Raw genomic sequence first — 23,577 nt, 5'->3', positions numbered from 1 at the left:
TGTACAGCCAGAACAGGCTGCTGACACAAATCAGCCATTAGCCATTCACACTGAGGAGTCTCCGCTAATTGTGCAGAATGTAATTAGTGATTATGTAATATCTAAGCTCTTGCAACTGTCATTAATGTCCACTATTCGCCAGAGATAGTTCTTACTGAATTAGGGAATGATTACTGCATGCTAAATCTACTTAATCCTAAATATGCTAATTAACACTGCCTGCACTTTAGACAGTGGTTAAAAGCACTAGTAACCTCAAAAAAGGCTCTGATACACCAGAACCCAAATTGCTTGCGATGGATTTTCCCTCAAAAGGTAAATTTGTTTAATTAAATGCTGTAGTAAACTGTTGGGCACAGCTCTTGATTAGTGCAGCCCAAGCAGGGGCCTTCTGGAGTGATCTAGTGAGGTGCCACCGCAGGGCAGTGATGCTCCTGCAGCATCCCAGATCTCCTGGAGCATCCCAGCCCTCATCCCCCTGCAGCATCCTGGTCCAGGCACAGCCATGCCCACATGCTTACCAATACTCTCCAACAGGCCTGACATGAGCAGAGCCCAATGTAAAAGAGCTTTCCAAAGGCTCTCCCTCCAGGATTAACCACCCTGTTCCTCAGGCCATAAACAATATTCCTACAGGCAGATACAGGAGCTTCCCTCAATAAATTCTGGCTAGAATCTTAATTTTAAGATTGATTGTGTAATTTTAAGATTGATTGTGTGGAACAGAGTTCAGATATTAAATGTTAAAGGAATGGGATAAATAGAGCAATTGTACAGGTTTGAAAGGTCCCTTTCCAAGGCCTGGGGTGTTTAATGTATTCTGGGTTTCTGTGGAAAAAAAAAAGATATGGCTGTCATGAACCCCAGGATAATAGCAGCCTGTGATTTATGAAGATTCCTCCTGCTTATGTATTTTAGATAAATAATACCCCTGCGTGTGTCTCTGCGCTCATTCATAACCAAAAGCTGCCCGGGCTGCACAGAGAGTTTGCGCAGGAACATTTAGAATCAGCTCAGAGGAAGGGGATAACTCATGGATCAGACACCAAATAAGTCATGGCATGACAAATCCAGGAGTCCCCTGGGCAGAGCCATGGAGCACAGGCACACCCAGAGCCAGAGGTGTGTTCCACACAGGTCAGGCACAGGTGCACACCCTGTGCCCACGGGCAAACACGGCCAAGGGATGACTCCCCCCACCACCACAACCACCGCCACGGAAATGAAAGAATTAGCCACACAATGAACCCCTAATTGCCTGGCAACGGCATTTAGGCCCCATTAGGTAGATTTGTAACTGCTTCCAGAGAAATAAACTCCTGTGTCATTAGATAACAAGGAAAGAAATAGGTTATTTCCTTTTTGAAAGGTATGAAAGCTTCCAATTGCCTGATGTACACGCTTAGTAGATTATTTTCTGTCATCTCAGTTAATTGAATTTTACCCATTGCTCTCAGAATTCCTTCCTTTCGTGTAAGGTTAAAAAGTTCAGAGGAGTCATATTTTTGAACCTCGTCCATTTATCGCACGAGCCAACTCCAGCTGCGCAAAGTGCGCCAGGAAAAGGGAGCAGCAGCAAACTGTGCAGTGATTGCTGCGGCATCCGGGTGAGCTGGCGTCGGATCATGGAAAAATGTCACTTTTCAAGCAGCCTCCAGCTGGGACATGGCCAGAAGCCACCGGAAGGGACCTGCTGTGAGCTCCATGGTCATTGTGTGGTGCCTGCACCTCCTCCCCTGGAAAACCATACTGGAGAGCCAGAGTTAAATTGATTCCTCAGATTGCTTGGAGATCCTTCCCAGGGTGCCAGCTGGGATGGAGAGCCACATGCAACAACCAGACATGGGAGGAGGGCTTATTCCAGTCCCACTCCAGTGGTGGCTCTGTCACCCTGTGTCACCATCCTGGCCCTTGCCAGAGATGCCCAGCCCTCACTCTCAAGCAGCCCCGTCATTTCTGCCTTTCCAAAGCAAACCAAGGCAGATGTTCTTGATTTCTGAGTAAATCCAGATTATGTGTCATTCCTCTCATCATCGCTCAGGCTGCTGCTGTTAAACTTCACCACTTGCCCTGGTTACTCCTGAGAGGCACTAGCTCCCTCCCATCCCCAGCTGTGCTGCCGTGGGGAGCTGACAATCAAAGTCAAACTTTAGTGGGGAGCTCTAGTTTGATCTGGTGCGACATTTGCTTTTAGACCAGCACTGCCTAGAATGAGAAGACTGGCTTGGCCACAGAAATATTACTGAAACAATCATCTGGTGACTCCAGAGCCGCTTGATTTTAAGCCCTCCTGAAAAGCCAGCGCCATTTTCTGCTTTAGTGGAGACCAATACCCCACACTGGCGTAGGAGAATAGATCAGCCCATGCAGCGGGGCGTTGTTATCCAGTTCCCAACTATTATGACATAGTTTCTATCAGAGCAGTTTTCTTCTCAGCCAGTCGAGTGGAATGATCCCTGAAAGCCATGGTTTGTGGCAGGGATGTGCTTGGTGTTGTCAGAAATCCGTGGCTGCCCACACACAGGCCAGCAGCCGGAAAGCAAGGACATGGAAAAGGGCCTGGAAAGGCAGCAGGGCTTTGAAGCACTGGGCAGGGCAGAAGCAGCAGAAAACCCACGGATGGGAGGAAGAAAAATAAGTATGGAGAGATATGTGGAACAGCCAGGCCAAAGTAAAAGCTCCTTCCAAAGGCTGTGTGATGCTGAGTGTGCTGGGAGCTGGGCATGCCTCCCCTCACCTGCCAGCCCAGCCCTGCCCCTGGTCCCTGTGTCCAGGCACCAGGAAACCTTCTCAACACCACAGGAGCATCTCAAACCTCGGGACTGGAGGGGTCAGGCACTGCTGCTTTTCCCCAGGACTGAGCTATTCAGGCTTGAGAGACCTGCTTTGGAGAGCTGGATCCCAATCTGTTATTCTTCAGCCGGTTTATCAAACTACTGATGGGGACAGGAGAGGCCCCACAGCACCTCCAGGCTCATGTGCAGGGCTGTGACCCCACAGGTGCACGGGGAGGCCATTCCCCCCATTTGGGGAGGAAGGACTGGGGCAGCAGGTCTGGGCTACTGCGGGGCTGGGGCGGGTGGTCACCAGAAACCATGCCCGGGGGGGCTGGAGAGGCAGCATGGACACCAGGGAGGGGGAGAAAGTGGAAGGAAAGAGCAGGGCTGTGCTTTTCAGTGTTGCCTTTTTGTTTTATTTTGTTTTAATTGCACCCCAGAGCCCCGCGTATTAAATATCCTTAATTAAGAAGGGCCAGGGAGTGGGAGGGCAGGCGGTGGTGGCCGGAGTGGGGTGGGAGGCCAGCACGGAGCCCCTCCACCAGCAGAGCCATGCATGGGGCTAACCTTGTAATCTACAGAAATCTGGGAATTATGATGGATATTACATAAATCAAGCCCCCTGTGTCAATAAGGAAAAAAACATTTTTAAAAGAAAAGCAGCTGATAATTAACCCTGAGAGCACGGGTTTAACCTAGATCACCTTGGGGAAGCGCCCGGACAAAGGCAGGCATTCATCTCCGGCCTTTCTCATTTAAATAACCCGGCCTTCATTGGCTCCTGAGGGATTGCTCGGGAATTGCTAAACCGGAGGTTTGTTCGGTTTTGATGTGTAGTTGCATTGATTTCCCCCTCCCTCATTTTAATAAAAGGCATTTTATAGAGCCCCAAAGCGGAGCAGGGCGAGACATCCCGCAGCTCCCGCTGGTGCAGCAGCGGGTGTTTGCCAGCCCCCAGGAGCTCTGCTGACATCTCCAAGTGCATGGAGCTGGAGGATGTCTCTGAGCAGCATCACCAGCTCGTTGCTCATTAGGAATAACCTAATTATTACTTAGCAAATTAGGTTTGCCCAGAGAAGCTGTGGCTGCCCCATCCCTGGAAGTGTCCAAGGCCAGGTTGGATGGGGCTTGGAGCAACCTGGGATAGTGGAAGGTGTCCCTGCCTGTGGAATGTGATGAGCTTTAAGGTCCTTCCAACCTAAATCTTTCTGGGATTCACTGCATTGATTTTGAGGCTGCCTTTTGGCTTTGTTTTTTCTTTTTTTCTGGAGCCCATAGGATCATTTAGGTTAGAAAAGCACTCTAAGATCTAGTCCAACTGTTCCCCCAGCACTACCAAGGCCACCACTAACCCATGTCCCCAGGTGTCACATCCATGCATCTGTTAAATCCCTCCAGGAATAGTGACTCCTGCACTGCCTTGGGCAGCCTGTGCCAATGCCCAACAGCCCTTCTGGGGCAGAAATTTTTTTCTAATATCCAATCTAAATATCTCCTGCTGCAACTCTTGAGGCCATTTTAAAACCCTACTGTATCTACTCAGTTCCTGGCACACAAATGCCTGGCCAGTTTTGCTCTCGAGACACCCAGCAAACCTGTCAGCCCCTTCTGCTGGTCAGACTAGGCCCCAGGGGAGCTTCTCCAGGCTGGTTCCTGCTGCCCTGCACTAATGCTCCTTGCATTCCCCCTGCATCCATAATTATTCACATCACAGCATCTAAAATCCCACATTCAATACAGGTCTTTCCTCTTGCTTTCCCTCTCCACAAGTGATCTATGTTCCCCATTTGTGAATGCTGGAACTGGGATAAAGCAGCAATTGCTCAGGGGAGAAAGCTGCAGACTGGGGAGGGAGAGCTCCTGACTGTGCTCTTTCCTCCCATAACTGCTGTTGGAAATCCTGGTAGGGATGTTCCTGCATGTGGCTCTGCAGCACTCACACACCAACATCTCCATGGGTGAGGCCAGCCTTTGCCTTCCCTGAGCCTGGGACAGTGCTTCCCTGTGAAACCAAGAGCTTTCAGACGAGTCCCTCTGCGGGCTGGGGACCTGGCTGTGTTTGTCAGAAGGTTGATACAAGCAAGCAGAGCAGAGCAAAGCAGAGCACAGCATCATGGAACTCCTGCCAGCAGCCAGGCAAGGCCGGCGCTGGCTGGGCAGGATGTTGGCAGAGGGGCTGGATCCCTGCCTGGAGCCCACAGGGAGCTCCCAGTCTGGGTCAGACACTGCTGGCAGCCCCACACGAGGCTGGAGAAGCGGCACACGCAGCCCTGGAAGGGAGGACACACAGCCTGCCTGTGTCGCCCTGCTCGGAGAGGGCCGCTGCCGGTGATGGACAGATCCTTATTTGTAAGTATTTAATGTTTCTTAGGAAGCACTTCTAAAAGAAATTGGTATGTAATGACAGCACTCACTGGAAAACAGGCCGATTATAAAATGCACTAACTTATCTGGTATTCATTTGAAAAGTAAATGGATGCAAGTAAAGGTGAGAGTTCACTACCAATTCAAATATTTTGCTCTAACAGGCTCTAGCACTCCTACTTTAATTCAAGCAGAAGCACAAGTATGAATAATCAAACTGGATGATGCTCATCAAAACCTTTGTGCCTTGCACCATTTCAAATGGTCATTGAAGCTTAATGGCAAAAAATTTACATTATTCCTTTAATTTGTATTCTGTTCCTTCCTTCTGAGTGATGTGATTGTGATTTTCTGTTGCCGGCTGTATTATTTTGATGCAAATGTTATGTGCTGCTACAGTCCAATTTCCTGCTTTGCCCTCCCCTTTTCTTCCCCCAGGAAAGAAACGACAGCTAAAATAGTTCAAAATTGGGGAGGGATTCTGAAATAGTTCCTTAACTACCACTCCTAATTAAAGCAAACAATGCAGGGTCTTGAAGCACCCTGAAAAGCTGAAAATTAATTATTAGCTGAAGGGGGGGAGGGAAGTGGTTTTGCTCCCCAGACCTTCAAAAAAAAAAAAAAGAGAAAAAAGTAAGGGATCCCAATTCTGCCTACAAAAGAATTAGAAAAGAAAATTTGTAATTCAGTTAAAAACTCCTTTTGCTGTCACATAATCACCTAGGGATGAATGCTTTATTGAGAGGCATGGGGCTGCAAACCAAAGCCTTGCAAACAGGAGGCCCCCGGGGTGCTCCCGGCACGTAATATATGCACCGACTAATTTATTGCGCTGTGACTAATTTCCATTCCTTGTGCTTGGAGTTGCCTCGCTAATTACAGGGATGTTTTCTTAACTTGGGTAATTGCGCTGCCCGCGCGCGCGCCCCACACCAGCTTTGATGCGCCCCCACGGGGCGGCCGCGCGGGGCGCCGCCCTAATTAGATTGGCTGCCTTAATTAGGGGAGATGCGGGGGTGCGTGGGGGTGGTGGCACCCAGCTCCTTGTGACACAGGCAGGACGCTGCCAGAGGGGCGGGATGATGCCCAAGCCAGGCTGGGCTCTTCCAGGATGGTGAGGATGGACCCAAAACCAAAGGGCCCCTGAACGCAGACATTCCGGCATCGATCCCACCATCCATCACATTCCCACCAGACTGACAGAGCCAAGCTCCTGCCAGGAGCATCCCTATAAACACACACGGGGTGACAGCCCTGTGTGTCACCGCTGGTTCGACGCCTGTTTAGCCGATCTCTCAATCTGCTGTCTTAATTCTATCCGTGGCAGTCACTGATGTGAGCACAGTTATTAGACAGATAATCACTTCCTTGAAATAATTTCAGCACTCATCTCTAATAAAAAAGATTTCTTTGCAAGGACCCTTGGTGAAAGGGGCTCAGCGCTACTTCCTGCACGGCGTGGGTCAATTGGGTTGTGCTCTGTCCCTCTCTCCAGCCCAACAATTGCCTTTTACCCACTGAAGAGTGGAGCCCCGAACACCCAGCCAGGGCCAGCTTCAAACACTCGCCTCAATAAAAGCGTGACATCTGAAACTCTGCTGCTTTATCCTTCCCCTAGCAAAGACTTGGTCAAGATTCCTGAAGATTGACGTTGTATCAGTAAATACTCATCCCCTGGCAGAGAGGGCCAGAGGGAAGATGGGGAAGACCCCTCACCCACGCTGGGGGTGCCACACCTCAGTGCCAGAGGCTCCTGCAATGGAACCTCATGGGAAGCATGGCTTCCTGCCAGGATGTGCTGGTCTCTCTGCAGGACTGGGCCATGACTGCATCACCCACATCCCACAGGACCTTGGCAGAGAGACACCAGGGAGAGGCCATTCAGCTGGAAGTCTGAGCAACACGGAGAGTCCCCAGGTTGTACCCAACCTATGGAATTCCTGCAGCAGGCTCTGACAGACCCGGCACTTCTCCAAGGTGACTTAAAACCTCATCCAACTAAAGATGCTTTACTCCGTGAATTTAGGACCTCCAGCAGCTTGAGGAAATGTAGTTATTTTCCTTTTATATATTCAAATAAACAAACCAAGCATTCCAGCTCCTGTTCAAAGGTGGGGTGTGACCTGGTTTCACAGACAGAGACACCTGAGAGAAGGAGAAATTCAGTGTCTCTACCACAAATTGAACTGACACCAACACCCAGGTAGGAATCCTGCGCATGAGATTCTCTCCACGGCTGGCCAGCCAGGCCGCAGGTGCAGATCTCCAGCAGCCCCCTTCCCAACACACCCGCAGGCTGGAGGGCTCAGAACAGGTTTGGGAGCTTGGTTTGTTCACTGAGACAGCTCTCTGCAGCCAGTTGTGCAAAGCCAGTGATTCCCAGGTGGATTTTGGGGGCGAGGAGCCTGTGGCTGCCCACACGTGGCACGCAGGGCTCTCGCAGCCTGGCAGGCACCATGGGCGCATGGGGGACGCTCACGTGTGTGAAGCATCTTCTCAGGCTCATGCTTGCTGTGAAAAAGGAAATAAAAAGAGTCTCCCTGCTCCAGCTGCCTTCAGCATCTCCTTTCTAATAACTTGGCATATTCACTTAATACAGGCCGGCTCCTTCCAAGTCGTTAGCGGCGGTGGGAGACACAGCCGGAACGCTGACCTGGTTTGCTTGCCAAGACAGAGCAAAGAGAAACCTTCACATAATCATTTCCAAACATTAAAATGGCTCCATTGTCATTATAGCTGAGAGATTGAATTCGCCTCATCAAAGCGGCGTATGACAGGTGACTCAATAGGCTGGTGCCAAGCGCGGAGGCAGGAGATTAGCAGGGCACTGATATCATTATTTCCGCCTATCACAGATTCGGCAGGGAGGCAATTGTAATTTCTGGGCTTATTAGTCTGCATTCGCAGGAAAAAACCTGGTGATAAACCTCAGTGTGACAGCCAGGCATTTGTGCAGCAAGTGCTGTCACAGTGACACTTGGAAAATGCCAATGTGGATACGTTCTCCTAATCCCCCCTAATGGAGGTTAAAGCCTGGCACAAAGGCACTCTTATCACTGATCGGGACACTAATAACATTTGCATTTTTAAGTTAAATATAGTAAGTAAAGAATAAGTCTCCTCCTCGCGGCTTTGGCAATTAACTCAGCCTCAGAAGGATAAAAGCAGAGCGGAGATTCCAGCCAGCCTGGCTCTCTCCCACGGTGGGTCAGCATTCCCAGAGCAGCACCTGTGCTCACACCTTGGCTCTCTGTGCTTGGGGCTGGGATGGGACCTCGGAAAGGGTGGGAAGCAAAGCTGGCTCGTGGAGGCAAGGGCTGAGCGAGGCTGCTGGCCCAAGGCTGCCCTTTCCCCCGGGAGGGGAGATTGTTCTGGGGCTTTCACAACACTTTCACAAGTGGTTTTGCTTCGGAGGAATGGAACTTTTAGGGGTTCTTTTCTGCCCCACGGTGCAAACAGGGTGTGGGGTCCCTGTGATAATTCCCCCCAGCACGTGTGCATGAACACACACATGCACACTCTCCACAGGAATTTCTTAAGGAAAAAAAATAATTACAGGTGGTAAACTGTTACTTTTCCACATTTAAATAAGAGACCAATTAAGAAGACTATGTAATTCAATTCTGGAGTGAGTGCCACTGAATTCAATTTGTTTCAGGTCAATGAATATAATGTGAAGTTATTAACAAAAAGGTCAGGGATTGCATATAAAATATACACACATGACACAGGCAGAGTAATTAGTACACATTTCACATGTTCTGCTGCTCAGACATATGGTGTAGAAAATCTGAGCAGGATTAGATGGTAATAAATGTTCCACTCTCCCTCCCACCAGCTCCCTATTTAAATGGAGTTTATGGCTATTCCCCTGGTGTCCCCGCTGAAGGCTGAGGACCCACAGCTCACACTGCAGTGCTGGGGTGGGACCCTCAGCCAGGGCAAAGCTCCCAAGAAAGCTGGGACTCTCTGAGGGTGAGGGATCCTGATGGAGCAGCTCAAGTCACAAGCCAGCACATGCTGGGGCAGGGACAGTTTTTGGGAACCTTGTGCCCCACACACTGCTTTTCCCTGGGCTGTGCCAACAGAGCCACACCTTTGTGGCACTTCACTCATGCACCCTCACCAAGAATTACTGTGTTTTTCCATGACAATTTGCTACAAGTGCACACTCAATGTGAAGTTATTACATTACTGATAATAAAACATTCAAATTACATGGTTAAGCAGAGGTTGAATTTTAAAAAGTAAAAAAAAAAAAGAAAAAAAGAGGGGACAATAAAGCCCCCAAATGCCTTTTTGACCCTAAGCTTGAGTATTGGACACCTGGATTCTCTTGCAGGTAAAGATGCACCTTCATAGGGGAGGAATATAAAGAGCAGGGGAAAACTCCCCTGAAAGTTATGGGAAGAAATCCCAAGGTACAAGAACTCTGCCCAGCTTCTATATCATAGAAGGACTTTTAAAAAAGGCAAAAAGACAAAAAAATGCTGTAAAAATCCTGCTCTGTGGCAGCCCCGGCCCTGTCTCTGCACGCAGGGAGGAATGAGCCCTGCTTAGGCAGTGGTAAAGAGCCAAAATCTCTGTTAAAAAACCTCCTGCCTCCCACTGCAGCACCTGCTCTTGGAGGGAAAGCAGCTCCCAGGGTGCCAGCATCCTGCGGGAAAGCCACCGCATGGACAGGGAGCTGCTCCCGGGGCCGGGGGCTCTGCACCGCCTTTTCCGTGTGCAGGGACCACACACACATCCCTACAAAAGCCTTTCCCAGAGCCTGCTGAGCACAGCTCCCTGTGCACACACCGAGGGCAGACCCCGGCCCCACGCATGGCCCTGAGCTCACAGCTGGAGCAGCTCCTGGGCTGGAGCAGCTCCCGAGTCACTCCCACACCCACGGCACTCTCCAATGTCCCCACCCCACAGATTCCTCCAGCTGAGCCAATATTCAACCTAAAACCACCTATTTTTCAACTCACAGGAAGTTCCTATTTTTTTTCCACTGGATGCTAGAGGATAAATCCATGCCTAATTCCAGTATCCAGCTTTGGGAAGCAGGACATATTTGGGACTATGGAAACCTCTTTCCATTTGAATTGCCCCAATGTTTCTGGAATTAGCAGGGAGGGAAACCTTGGAAAGTTCAGGCTACGTGATGCCTGGCAGCTTCCCCAGCCCTTGCTGTGGGGAGCTCAATCCCATTTGTAGAGGTGCTCTGGTGTCCAGTCAAACCTGCTCAGGATTCTCTGCTGGGAAAAGATAACCCAGATGGGTTTGTGTGCTCCAGTGTTTTGCTTGGCATCTTGTGTTCAGAATGAAACATGCAACCCATTTCCCAAGTTATTCTTTATCTCCAGTGTGATGTGTTAAAAAAATTAGATTGTTTGTGCATATTGACTAATAATTACGTTTTTACTGCTGAACTTGGGAGCGTAATCCTCAACTGGAGGTCTTCATTTTACCCGTTTTTCCTGTTTTGGATTTTTATAGCTGAGTGCAGAAAACAACAGGAGAAGCAAGAAGTGGAGAGCTCCAGGAATGGCTGGGACAGCCCTGGATCCATACAGGTTTAGTATTTTCTGTAAAGAGGGAACTGTAAAGTGACACTGGCTCATACAGGTTCAGGGGCGAATTACATCTGAGGTGAGTGTGTTAATTAAAGTTGCATTGGCCAGGTATTCCAGTCAGGATCCCATCTCCAGAGCAATCAGCAGAATTCTCTCGGTTTGCTCCGAGGAGACTGGAGTTAGTGCTCCTGGGACAGCCTGTCCTTAAATCAGGGAAAGGTGCCTCATGAGCTCTGGAATGGCTGCAACTCAGTTCTGCAGCTGCCTCGGCCTGTCCCTCACACCAACCCTCCCTGCAACAGCCCCTGGGGCATACCCCATCGGTGTCCCGCTGGGATATCGTGCTGCACAGCATTCCCAGGCACAGCAGCCACCCGACTTCATCCAGAGCTCTCTGCAGGTGGCAGCTCCCAGGCACAGCACAATGTCCCCGGGATGTTGGGACAGGGCAGGGTCTAATCAGTGCTACTGAACCGGTGGATTTCTCCCCACTTCCCAAAATTCAGCCTCACATACTCATCCATAAGAAGAGAAGGGGACAGAGGAAGGACAGCGCAGCAGGTTGCTGAAAATACCATGTGGAGAGGGGAAAAAAAACCAAAAAACAAACAAACAAGAGGAACCTATTTTGTTGTTAATTAAGAAGTGATTCCCCCCAAGTGGCCCCTTTGCTCTCCCCTTGATCCTCAGGATTTTTTAACCACTGAAGCAATTTACTTTCCATTTTACTGTTTGGCTGTGCACTGGAAAAGAACAAATAAATAAAAAGCAGGGAAATATCTCTGTGAAGCCTTTGCTTTCCCTCCCCCCCCCCACCCCTTTCCTTTGGAGTTTTCTGTTTCTTTCCACACTAAAAACCCACAGCAGAACTTCCCAAACCTCCCCACAACCTGAGCGGTCCCTGAGCGATGCCACTGCCCTTCTCCAACCCCCCAATGCCTCGGGGCTGGGTTTTTGGTTCACACCCCTGGGATTTCCTCGGCGTTTTCCCAAGCGCGGGGTGGGAGCAGACCTCCCACGCTCCGGCCACCGCGGCTGCGGGAGCTCCGGCCACGCGAGCTGTGTGGGTGGAGGGGGAGCACCCCGCTCCCCGCCCGGCAGGGTCGCTGCCCCCGGCTCGGCAGCCTCTCAGCGCTCCCGCTCCCCGGCACTTTCATTAACTGAAGATTGCGAATGGGTCAGCAGATCTATACACTTTTGTGTTCCTCGGCTCGCTTTATTTATTTCTTTCTTTTGCAGGATGCTGAATAACTAACCTTTCCTTCAATAGGCAGATTTAAAAAAAAATAGGATCCATCACACAGCAGCAGGATAGCCTTGCTCTGTTTTGACCTTTCTGAAATTAATTTCCCAATCTTAGCTTTCAAAATCAGAGATTGAAAAGACCTATTAGATCAGCCAATCCATCTTATCACCAGTACGGCAGCAAGCAGAGACCCCAGCCAAGTGCTCCTCTACACAGGGAAAATATTCTGGAATAAGACAGGACATGAATTTAAAGTGAAATACCTGTTCCGGAATATTCCGCATGTGGACACGTACTCTGGAATAACTGCAGCTGATCCTGAATTTGCTCAGTTGACACCTGGAGCCGCTCACTGTAACAGAGGGGAGGGAAAAAAAATCCCATTTTAGGATAAGAAGCACCGTTTGTGGGGTAGCTCTGGGGAATAATTTCCCCCAGCCTTTTTTTCCCAGGCAGGCTGTCGCTCACAGGGCAACACCACCGGGGAGGAGAGGGATGGGTGCTCAGAGAAATTCCCCCCTGACCTGCGAGGATGTGGATCAGGACAGAATTCTGGTCTGCAGCTACTCCAGGAGCCTGGGATGTTAAAACACAGCTCTCCCATCCTGCAGTTTAGCACCTGTGCTGTGAGTACAGCTCTTCCCAGCAGGTTCCTGCTTTTCCAGACAGCAAATTACTTGGGGGTAAAACCCCAAAGCTTGCCAGCCCATGGTGGAGGTCCCCAGGAAGGCCCCTTGGGGAAGCAGGGTGCTCTTGCTGCCACATGTCCCTCTCCTCCTATTCCCCTTGCAATCCCTGGGGCTCTGAAGGCCATGTTCTAATGCCAGCAATGCTGATCTGGAGGGGACAGGTCACCCTCTGCAGACCTTGGTGTCCACCTCCATCCTGCCCCTCACTGCTTGGCAATGGCTGCCAGGCTCAGACAGTTCTGGTGTGGCATTCCCAGAGCTCTTGGGGATGTCTGTGGGGGTTTGGATGCACAGGGCAGCACCGAGGGACACCCTGCTTCTCCCAAAGAGTGAGGAAAACAAACCAGGCCTTGCAGCAAGTCCCACCAACCTGCCCACTTTGGCCATGCCCCAGGTGGAGACAAGCCAGAGAACCCAGCAGACCCTGAGGAAAGTGTGAACAGGTCAGTGCTCTCTGGAGGGCCCTCGAGGGTCAGCACAAAGCCGACCTGAGCTGGAGGGAATCCCTTTGGCTCAGGGACATGGCTCCAGCAGCACCACACAGTCCAAGTGTGGCCTGTCCTTGCCGGAGTGATGCCACAGTCACAGAGGGAGGGGGAGCTGCCTGTGACGCCGATGGATGCCGTGGCTGTCATGGATATTGATGCCACGCTGGGCTGTGAGCTGGGAGACAGGAGGATGCATTCCAAGTGTGTAAAAAAGGAGTTTACCCCTATGAAATGTGACGGGAAGGAGCCTCTGCTAGCACATGCAGTGAGTGTGTTCACCGAGGAGCTGGGAATTACATGAGCATCCGCCTGTCAGTTTACAGCCCTGCTACATTTCCTATCAGCCCTGCGGTTTGGTTGACAACTCTGAGTCTTTTTCCCACTGAAACCCCTCTGTTCTGCCTTGGCATCTCCTGCCCTGTGCACCCACCATCCCAGCGGGAAGAGCTGCCACCACCCCCTGCGATGGGGAGCAGCAAGAGCACACAGCAATGGGAGCCGCAAACTTTGGGCACTCAACAAGTCCTCTCCACACACAATCAGGGCCAAAAGATCAATATTGACACTTTAGACGATTCTCCTCAATTTGGTTTTTTTGTCGATTGTCGGGGCAAAATTCCACTTTTCCGATATCTTGGATTCTTGGCTAATAGAAACAAATAAAGTGAAAGCTTCTGTCCACAATGGGCGAGGAGCATCCATTGTCGGCAGGCACTAATCGGATTAAATTGGCTCCTGGCTCTATTGCTCGGGGATAACTCACTCCTAAATTTTTTCCCATCTCAAGGGGATGGGTCATTGTTGCTTTTTCCCCCCCTTTTTTCCTATTTAAATCTGATGGATAGAATGAGGGATGGCTGGAGCTGACGGCGGTGACTGCACCCTGTGAACAAAGAGTGGAGTCCAGCCCCGGGCCGTGGTTGGTGCGAGTCCCCCCAGCCCCTTCTCCTGGCTGGAGCTGCTCCGGCATCGCTGCCGCTCCCCTCTGGAAATTGCGTTTAAACCCCAAACGCAGCCAGGCAGGGAAAAACCTGCGGCTGTCCACAGCTCAGGTCGCTTCCCATTAGCATTTTAATCCGTACCCCTGGCATCAGCTCCTTGGAAGAAGCTGCAGCAGCCACGTTCCTGCGAGCAGCGCGACGAGACGGCCTTAAATAATGCCGCCTTCGGAGGGAGGCCCCGCACGCCGCCAGCTACATTTTGCCCCGAGTCTGATAATTTTCAAAGCTATTGGCAACCTGGGAATTTTCCTGCCTTATCACCAGGGCTCAGCTAACTTCACTAACACTAATCAGAGCTGGAATCATTCATTCAAGGATTGCATGATCATGTTTTTCTTTAGCAGTGACAGCTGCCTGAGCTGCATTAGCAATGCAGATGAGTCAGCCTAATAGGTTAATGCAGAACACGCGAAAATTAGGTTTAATCCCCAGTGAAATAATCTAACATTTTCACATTTCTTGATGTTGGGATAGAGACATTGGTGGTGACTCAATTAGGTGTAATGTAGATCAAAGCAAATTTACCTTCTGGCTGAACCTTCCCCATAGTTTAGATAGAAGAATATAAGGGTTCTTTACTAATTGGCCAATGGCTGTGGGGAAAATTATATGGAAAGCGTGCGTCGCACAGGAATTGCGCTCCGGATTTGGATCTGGAGCGGGGCATGGCCGGGCTCTGCAAACAGCGGGCACGGCACTGCGTGCAGCCCCTTCCGACCCGCAGCTCCTCTCCACGCAGCGCTCACAAATGAAGACATTTGGGGGTTTTCTGGAGTTTTATTTCCTCCCCCCCCCCCCCAATTCATTTTTAATGTCCTGCACTGCAATATCCCCAGTGAGGTTTGAAAGACCTTGTATGATAAAAGGAGCATAAAGGAGAGGAAAAACCCCACCCACCGGCGCGCGTCCGTCTAATGTTTTCATTCCCGGGGAATAACATATCAAACAGCAATCGCTTTCAGTCATAAAGGGAGGGGAACAAAAAATTACATGCCCTCAGTTGCCAAATTATTTTTTTGCCTTGACATCTTAATTCTTAATCCTTGTGTGTGGTCAAATCAGCCTACTATAGACAACCAATCAAGCAATTATTCCTAAATTATATTTGCCCAGCTCACATTGATTGGTTATTCTTTTCTTATTGGATAAGCTCATTAATTCCGAGCAGCTTGCTTATTATGCTTTCCACATCATTTTCCTTCGGAGCCTATCTACTCACACCAGCCTGCTGATGTTTCAAGATGCCACGCAGAAAAAAAAGGCCGAGTGATCTATTGCATTGTCTCTTCCAGCAATTACAATTCACATTGCTGATTAACTTTGATGTGAAAACTAATGAGATAAGGCAAGTTATCAAGGCGGACCTGATCGTCATCTCATTTATAGAGCATTTGCCATCAGTGAATGACAAAAACTAATGAAGATGTATCTGACAGCAGGCTGAGCCGCGGCCGAATTTCGTTTCTCATCAGCAAGTGCTCTGCTTCGAACTCATCAGTCTATCTGAAACATGTGGAAATTAGCTTAATAATGAAAACACTTCATCCAAATAGACAAATGTTTACATTAAAATAGCTACATGATAAATAGATGTTAAAGATTTTATGCCTTCTTGAGTCTAAACAATGGAGCACAAAATATGTTCTCATATTCACTAAATCATCCCCATAAAGCTCCCCACGTGCTGCTGTTACCTGCGGGCTCCCCTCTTTATGGCTCACAGAGATTTCTGGGCTGCGGCTCAGCCGTTTGGAGCCGGATGGGTCGGACTGTAACTCACGGCTGCCTGTGCCATGAGAGGGGGATTGTCCCTGCCCACACCTGGGGCGCATGGCTCCCCAAAGCAGCTTTTTTAGCGGTGCTGTAAGAGGAGCAGGAGGTGCTGCTGTACATTGTCATTTACCCAATGCAGAAAAGGGATCCAGTCACCCCCAGACAAAATGTAAAGTACAGGCATAATTCATGTAAATACAGCAGCATTTCTTGGCTGAGCCATCCCCAAAAAGCCTCCTGTAATATCAGTCTGGTTTAGAAATGTTGTGATAAAAGGGAGGCAGGCAGAGCTGCTCCCATTTTTAATATTGTGGCTTTGGTATCTTTATTTATGAGAGACTATTTCATATTTGTCGGGCACTATTTCACATGCTTCCACTATGTCCAAACACATCCCCAAGATGTTTTTGTATCTGGAATAAAATATTCATCCATCACCATGGGATCAAAACAATACTATTTGTAATAAAAAAGACAGGCATCTGCAAGGCAGAAGGGTGAAACTCTCGCTTTAGAAATTATTCTATAAACTGTGATACCTCAATTAAAATAAAGAATTGGTAAAATATTCTTTTCCTTCACCATAATTTTTTTCCCTCCCTGAAAAATAATAAAGTATATATGGACAGCCTATATAGCACTGCCTTCTCCAGGAAAAAAAAAAAAACACAAACATTTTATCCCCAAAGTAAGAGGAACTTTAAAATTGATTTAAAAAAATTCTTATCCAAGTGGACTGCAGAAAAAAAAAAAAAAGAGACTTTGCAGAAAAGGCACAGGGGCTCCTATAAATTCCGTGCAGCGACAGCTCCGTGCAAATACGTGGAAAAAGCTCAGCTCCCGACCAGGTCGGGATGGGACTGCGCCAGTGCCGGGGCTCCCCCCGCCGCCGGTGGGTGCAGCCCCCGAACCCCCAGCCCCTTCCCACCGCAAGGCACTCACCAAGTCCCCTTGCTCGGCCCGGGAGGACATCTGAGGTGCAGCCCGAGGTGCCCCGGCATTGTGCGGCGCAGATTAGCCCGCACAAAGGGCCCGCATCCCGGCAAAGTTAAAAGAAAAGCTTGGTAGGAAGCGCCGGCAACAAATTACTACTTCAGCGCTGGATTAAATGTAAAAGCCCTTCACAGAGCTGCAGATAAATCCTGTATGTTAGAAGGAACCATAAAAGTACTTGTTCAAGAGCTACAGGCACAAGTGGAAAATTGACCCCAAAGATTTTTTTTTTTTTTAGTAGCCGAAGTTTATAAAATTTCTGCCGGCGCAGGGAGAGGGTCACGGTAGCACTGCCACGCTCGGCAGCGCGATGCTCCCGGCTGCTGCGGCCAGCGATGGAGCTGGACACATCTGCGGCCAGCGGTGTGAGCATCCCATGAAATCTCAGCAAGGTTTGCTTGGTGGGTTGAAGGGGTTTTCTTTGTGTGTTTCTTGTTTGTTTATTTTGGGTTTTGTTGGGGTTTTGGTTGGGTTTTTTTTTTTTTTTTCTTTTGTTCCCCTTTTTTTCTTTTACCCAGCTAATGAAGCAGGATGGTTTCGCTTTCACCACTCACACACGGAGTGGGAAAACACTGCTCCCATCCTTATGTCCCTTTTCCCCCGGCGCCACAAGCACAGGTCCACCCCCACAATCCTCCCGAGCCTGCTCAGCACTGCTGTGAGACCCCCCAGCAGCGCGGGATGCTCCGAGTAGGCAGGACGCAGCCTTCTCCCTTTGGTTCATAAAAACACGCGTCACCTGGGCATGGTTTATCTTTCCTGCTGCACATCCATTATTTTATATTTCTAAAGTACCAGCCTAGCCAGGGCACAGGCTCTGCTGGCTCGCCGGGTGTGTATCTATGTGTGCCTGCACGGAGGGACGGACAGGGAAAGGAATGCTGCTCCTCCCTCCCCCTCCCCGGCCTTTATCCTGGCCGCCTATTTTAATAAATAATTACAGGCAGCTAAAGGATTTGTTCATTCCAAGAGGTCTCCCCTTCACATTTCTCAGAGGTTCAGCTCAAGGAGACACCATGATAATAAGGCTGACTCGGGATCCCTACTCCACAATGTCATTATGAGCTACCATTTAAAATGAAAAAAATCTGTATATTATACCTAAAAGCATTACAAGGTTAGCGTCTCGGCTTGGGGAATATTTAATGCTGCTGGGAAAGCAGCACTGCTGTTCTCAGGAGGAGGAAAAGGGGAGAAAAAACAGAATGAGAGAAAAATCCTTTCTGAGACACAAGCTTAGAAAAAAGATGTTGGGAGCGAGCACAGAGATCATTTGCATTTCCAATGACTGGGACTAATCCTCTGCTACCACGTTTATATTTTCCTATTACTTTTCCTAATTATCTCCTCTTTCTGCTTGTAGCTTTTTCTCCTGTCTCTGTTCTCAGCTCCCCAGCCCGTCATTGTCTGGCTCAGGGCTGGATCACCAGGGGCTGATGGAGACCCCTCAACACTGCCCAGGCCCACAGCCAGGAAAATGTGGGTGCCTCACTCACTCACTCACACAGCGCGGGTGACTTGCCAAGGGGCTTATTAGAGTTTGTTAAGAAACATTTCTGGGGTCAAGGAAAGGCTTTTTGTCAGGCCCCTGGGGCACGGTGCAGGCAGAGAGCAGCCCCAGCAAGGTCCCATCCCTGGCATGGGCATCTCAGGAACCACCCGGCCCTGTCACCCCTGAAAGCCACCGGGAGCTGCCCTGGGAGCTGCCCTGCGGGTGGCACCGGCTGAGAGTGGAGAATAAACCAGCCCAAAGCCCTCAGCAGAGAGACACCCACCCCGTGCGGCTATTCCCGAAAACCCACGCTTTCTCGGCACACGGCGACTCCCCGGCCAAGGAGCGCGGTGTAATCTCCAAAGTCCCGTTCCAGAGGCACTCAGCTCCGAGCCACACATGAATCCGGAGCTGTATCTTACCCGTAATTCACAGCCTCTATCTCTGACAAGGAAATTACATGACTAAATGCCTGTTCGAAACCAGCGACTAAACCGCTCCTGCAATGTTATCCTAAAATTTGTTAATAGCAGCTCTTTCACATAAATTAAGTGATAATGAAAAAAAGCCCCCCTTTGAATTTATATATATTTCAGCAGAGAATAATGTTTTATTTAAAATAGTTACAGCGCGCCTTTTGATTTAGAGTTTAAAGTAAATAATATTTGTACATCTAAAACATACTCAAGACAAATGAAAAGCCTCTAGATGCTTTTGTATGAGATGCTGAAGAGCTCTACAAACTTAAAAGCACAACCTCAATTAAGCCCATCTTCATCTGGAAAAAAAATTAGCAACTGAAAGCTGAATATATTAGATAATGCACACTTGCAGGAGAGCATTCTCTTAGCAAAAAATTCTTGATAACCAACCTAAAGCTGGCCTTCGAGTTGCTCGATGCTAATTTTGTTTGAAACTGTTTAACTAACTCTGAATAGATATCCATATTCAACAAAGACATAATTAATGGCAACCTTTTCTTCTGCTTAGAAGACATCATAACAAGCAGAAAAGTACAAAAAGATTTTTATAGTAACTAATTTAAGGACAAAGGGTTGACCTCTAGCATTTCATTAAATAAACGGAGCGAATGAAAGAAGAGTGACAGTATTCATCCTTGTTCAATTCAAGCAGCCAATTTCAAAATGCAAATCATAATCTGCAGATGTTGGAGCCTGATATATTTTTTTAAAATATCATTTGTTCAATTTAAGAACATCAGACATTTGAATTTTAAATACAAAAAAAAAAAAAAAAAAATTCAAAACCAATTCCCAGCTCCAGGTTTAGGCGCAGCGTGAGTGTGCGCTCGGAGCCGGGGTCTGCCGGGGCTCCCCTCCCTCCCCACCTCCCCAACCATTCATTTCATACATTATTCCCAAAACCTTTTAATGGAGAAGTTCTGCTAAGCCGTACATTATTTCTGATTAGCACAGCTGGTCAGTGCTGCTTGCCTCTCCAGCCTGGGGATGACAGAGAACAGCCCCGAGCTGAGCCCAGCGAGCTGCTCCATCCTCCCTTCTCACCCACGGGCACGCAGCATCCATGAGGAGTAACACCTGCAGAGAGCAGCATCCATGGAGAGCAGCACCCGTGGACATCCCGAGGGGCGGTGGGGCTGCTGTGCCACAGGGAAAAGCATGCTGGCTCTGATCCCCAAGGGCAGCAGGAGCCCAGGGCCACTGCCTACGGATGGATGTGGTGGTGACCAGAGCATGGGTGGGGACAACAACGGGAGGAAAGCTGAATTTGGGAACACAACCCCAAACCTCCACAGCCGGGTGTTCTTCTGAGGGCCAAGGGACAAGGCGATGGGAAAGGAGATTTTGGCTGGACCATGGATGATCTGCAATCTTTTACTGCGAGAGGAATGAAGTCTCAGTCACCTAGCACACACTTGCTCCACAGGGATCTGGAGAAGTCAAACACGTGCCAAGGCACACTGCTCTGACAGGAGAGCCCAGGGGAGCATCTCCAGGCCAGTGGATATGACGCACTTTGCTCAGTACGGATCCACAGCTTGGTATCCCTTATCTGTGGAAGGCTTCCCTCCTCGTTCCCTTTGGTGCTCTTTCACCTGAGCAAAGGAAGCTCAGGAGTGACAGTAAGAGATGTTTTTAACCTGCCCAAGGGGGCTGGAGGATGCGTTGCCACATCCAACACAACAGCAGCATGAGTTCCTCCTTCCCCATTTCGACATGAGCCCTGATAGCTGTTTCCAGGTTTGCAGGGATAATCCACAGTGCCTGGCACTGCTGAGCCTGCAAATGTATGGGATTTCTCCTGGGGAATGGCTTTAGGGTGTCCGGCAGTATTTTTGGGGAAGCATGAGATTTCTTGGTTTATTTTGACCATTTAAGTACACAAAAGTTTCTGGCTTCACTGAACTTGGCTGTAGGGTACAGCAGACCAACACTGACATCTCCTCAGCAAGCAATTCCCTTCCTTCTTTAATAAAGGGAAAATATCCCAGGTTCCCACCACACAGCCCCTTAGTTACTGCTGAGTTACAGAGAAGCACAACCGCTGTAAAGGTATGTATATTAATTAAATTGCTGCTGATTAGGAGCCATCAGCGACTCACAGTACACAGAGAGGGACTGAAATAAATGCCCAGGAGCATCCCTGGGGAGAGGAGAGCAGCACTGCGCCGTGGCCTCACCCCAAGCAGAGCAGAGCTGTTTCTGACAGGCAAAGTGCAGTTTTCTCCCAAGCCCTTCCCAAAGCCAAGGAGCAGGAGCCCATCCTGGCCCTGCCGGCGCTGGGCACGGGTAGGAGGAAGGGCCGGGGCCTTGCCAGCCCTCCTACACAAACAGACCCTGCAGCTGTCGCGGGGCGAAATAAATGACTTCCGGAGGTTACGGAGAATAAATGAATCCATTCAGGCACAAGTGAAGGGGACATTGTTTTCCTCCTCGAAAAAAAAAAAATCCCTCCCCAACAACCTATATATTAAGGTATCAATGAACAACAAATTCATTCAGTTATGACACAGGAAATCTAAAGCAGAATGGGCTGCAAAACAAACTCGATTTATCTGCGCCACACACGCAAAAGGAAAAAATGCCTCTTGTTGGCTGTTCTGTCAGGGCTGGGGCTCCTCTCAAGGAGCGCTCAGGATTCAAGCCACACACGGAGCATTTTCTGCCAGTGCTTTAGTGGTGGATGCGAACTTCTGAGATTAAGATTGTTCCCTTAGGTTTATCCTCTTCAGGGACAACGTGTGCACAATACGCCTTCGGAGCATATTTAAAGTCAGGCTGCAGATGCACATAATCTCCATCCTCCTGAACCACAAACAGGAGACATGGAGGTTTGGGTTTTTTTAAAAAAGGGAGAGGAATTGCTCATTCAAAGAGAAACCAAGCATTTCATCTTCACCGTGGCAACCTTCATTTTTATATTAAAAAAGAAAAGAAGAGGCTAAAATGGAAATGAAGGCTCAAGCCAGACCCTATTCTCAAAACAAGGCAGGAGCTCCCTCCTCTCCCACCTCTCACCAGCAGCCCTGAGCCCACCCAGGGGACCCCATCTGCTCCACCACACGTCTGGGCACACACTGAGCATGAGGGGACATGGCACCCCCGGGGCCGACCCTGGGAAGCACAGAGAGACAGTGCCCTCCTGCCCTCCCACGCAGCCCCTCGGCACCACGATGGATCCACGTCCTTGAGCCCACAACCCTTTGGTGTTCAGCACTACAAACCCAAAAAACGTGGCCAAGAAATGAAGCCCATCCTCCCCTTATTTCCAAAACATTTATGCTTAGCTGTTTTCCCCAAGAAACATTTAAAAAATCTCTTAAAAATGAGTGTAACAGGTCAATCCTGCTATAGAAACAGAATTGGTACCCAGCTGCAAGGAGCGCTCGGCGTGCAGGGGAATAATCCAAAAGGTTTTAATTAGGCAAAGCAGCAATAAATGAAAGAATATGAGCTTGGATGAGAACACTTGAACGTAAAAATAACTAGGAAAGATGAGATATGGCTATGCTTGGCGGGGAGATCTCCCTCCTGACAGGAAGCATGTAGTAACCTAAAACAAGGCAGAGCGCAGTCCCCGTGCCAGCGTGCCCCCCCAAATCCCAGGGGCTCTGCAGGAGCACCATCCCAGGCGCGGCGGGGCACATTAATGCGGAGCACATCGCTGACCCCGTGCGCGGAGCCAGTAGCCCACCCCTTCCGTCAGCTGGTGACTTCCTCCGCGTCCCGGACAGCTGCACGTCTGGCTGCGGCTCCCCGAGCCGCCTCGTCCTGCCTGGATTGCTCGGGCCCGCCGGCTCCAGAGGGGGTCCCCGACAAAGGCAGGATGCGGCCGGGCGCAGGGGGCCGGAGCCGGGCAGCGCCGTCCTCCCGGCCGCTCCTTGGAACTCAAGTCACGCTCCGGCGACAACTGCTCCTCTGTGCCTGTTTGAACTGTCCCTCCCAATTAGCAGTAATAAGTGACTCTGTAAAGATGAGCAAACACAGCGCATTCATTAGCCCCGGCGGCCCCCGCCCTCCCTCCTGGCAGCCCCAGGAGATCCCCAGGGCACCGCTCCGGAGGATGCCGAGCGCATCTCGCCCGGCCTCAACGAGTGCCGGCAAAAGGCAAATTAATGACGAGCCGCTCGAAGAGTTTGCCTGAAATTATTTTATTCTGCCCGCGAATTGATTACTCCCGGCCTGGAAATATGTCCAAATCAATACGCTAAAGCTCAGGGCAAAAAAGACATGCTCTAGCCCCATTTATTTCATCCACTTTTTTGAGGAATGGCACATAATTTACCGGGTAGGAATTGCTAAGCCTTTCCAGAGCGAGGACTAATGACAAGTTGTGGGAAAGCAATGCCGCCATCCATCTCCCAGGCGAGTCACGAGTCCCTGCATCCACTGGTGACGACCTTGGCGGTGGCCAAGACACCCATGGTGACAGGACGTGCCTCTGGCCACCCCTGCCAGGCAGATGGATACGGAGTTGAGGCATGTGAGTCGAGGCATCCACCAAGGAAATGATTTTAAACCTCCCCAAAAAGATGACTGGTGCCCAGGTGGCTGTCCCTGCACACCCCACTCCTGCCTGGCCAGCTGGAACCAGGCTGGAGCAAAGACTGGTTCAGGGGTGAGCTGAAAAGTGATGCTGAATGTACACGACAAACACTGAAACTGTTTAAGCAACATTTGTGGCCTGGCCTCAGCATTGCAGAAAAATAAT

General features: G+C 49.7%; 1 long non-coding RNA gene across 1 annotated transcript in view; it reads right to left on the bottom strand.

Annotated features, from left to right (window-relative positions):
- The window catches only part of LOC146438885 (uncharacterized), a 68,845-nt gene that overhangs the window by 11,150 nt on the left and 34,118 nt on the right, over positions 1 to 23,577 (bottom strand). The window contains exon 4 of the long non-coding RNA XR_014850535.1: positions 12,212 to 12,300. This is a non-coding gene — a long non-coding RNA (uncharacterized LOC146438885). The remainder of the gene's footprint in view (positions 1 to 12,211; positions 12,301 to 23,577) is intronic.

This window comes from Lichenostomus cassidix, chromosome 3 (assembly GCF_008360975.1).
Source record: "Lichenostomus cassidix isolate B80296 chromosome 3, HeHo_3.0, whole genome shotgun sequence".
In the NCBI taxonomy this organism is placed as follows: domain Eukaryota; kingdom Metazoa; phylum Chordata; class Aves; order Passeriformes; family Meliphagidae; genus Lichenostomus; species Lichenostomus cassidix.
Note: the sequence above shows the minus strand (reverse complement) of the source record. Positions and strands in the feature narration are given on the sequence as shown.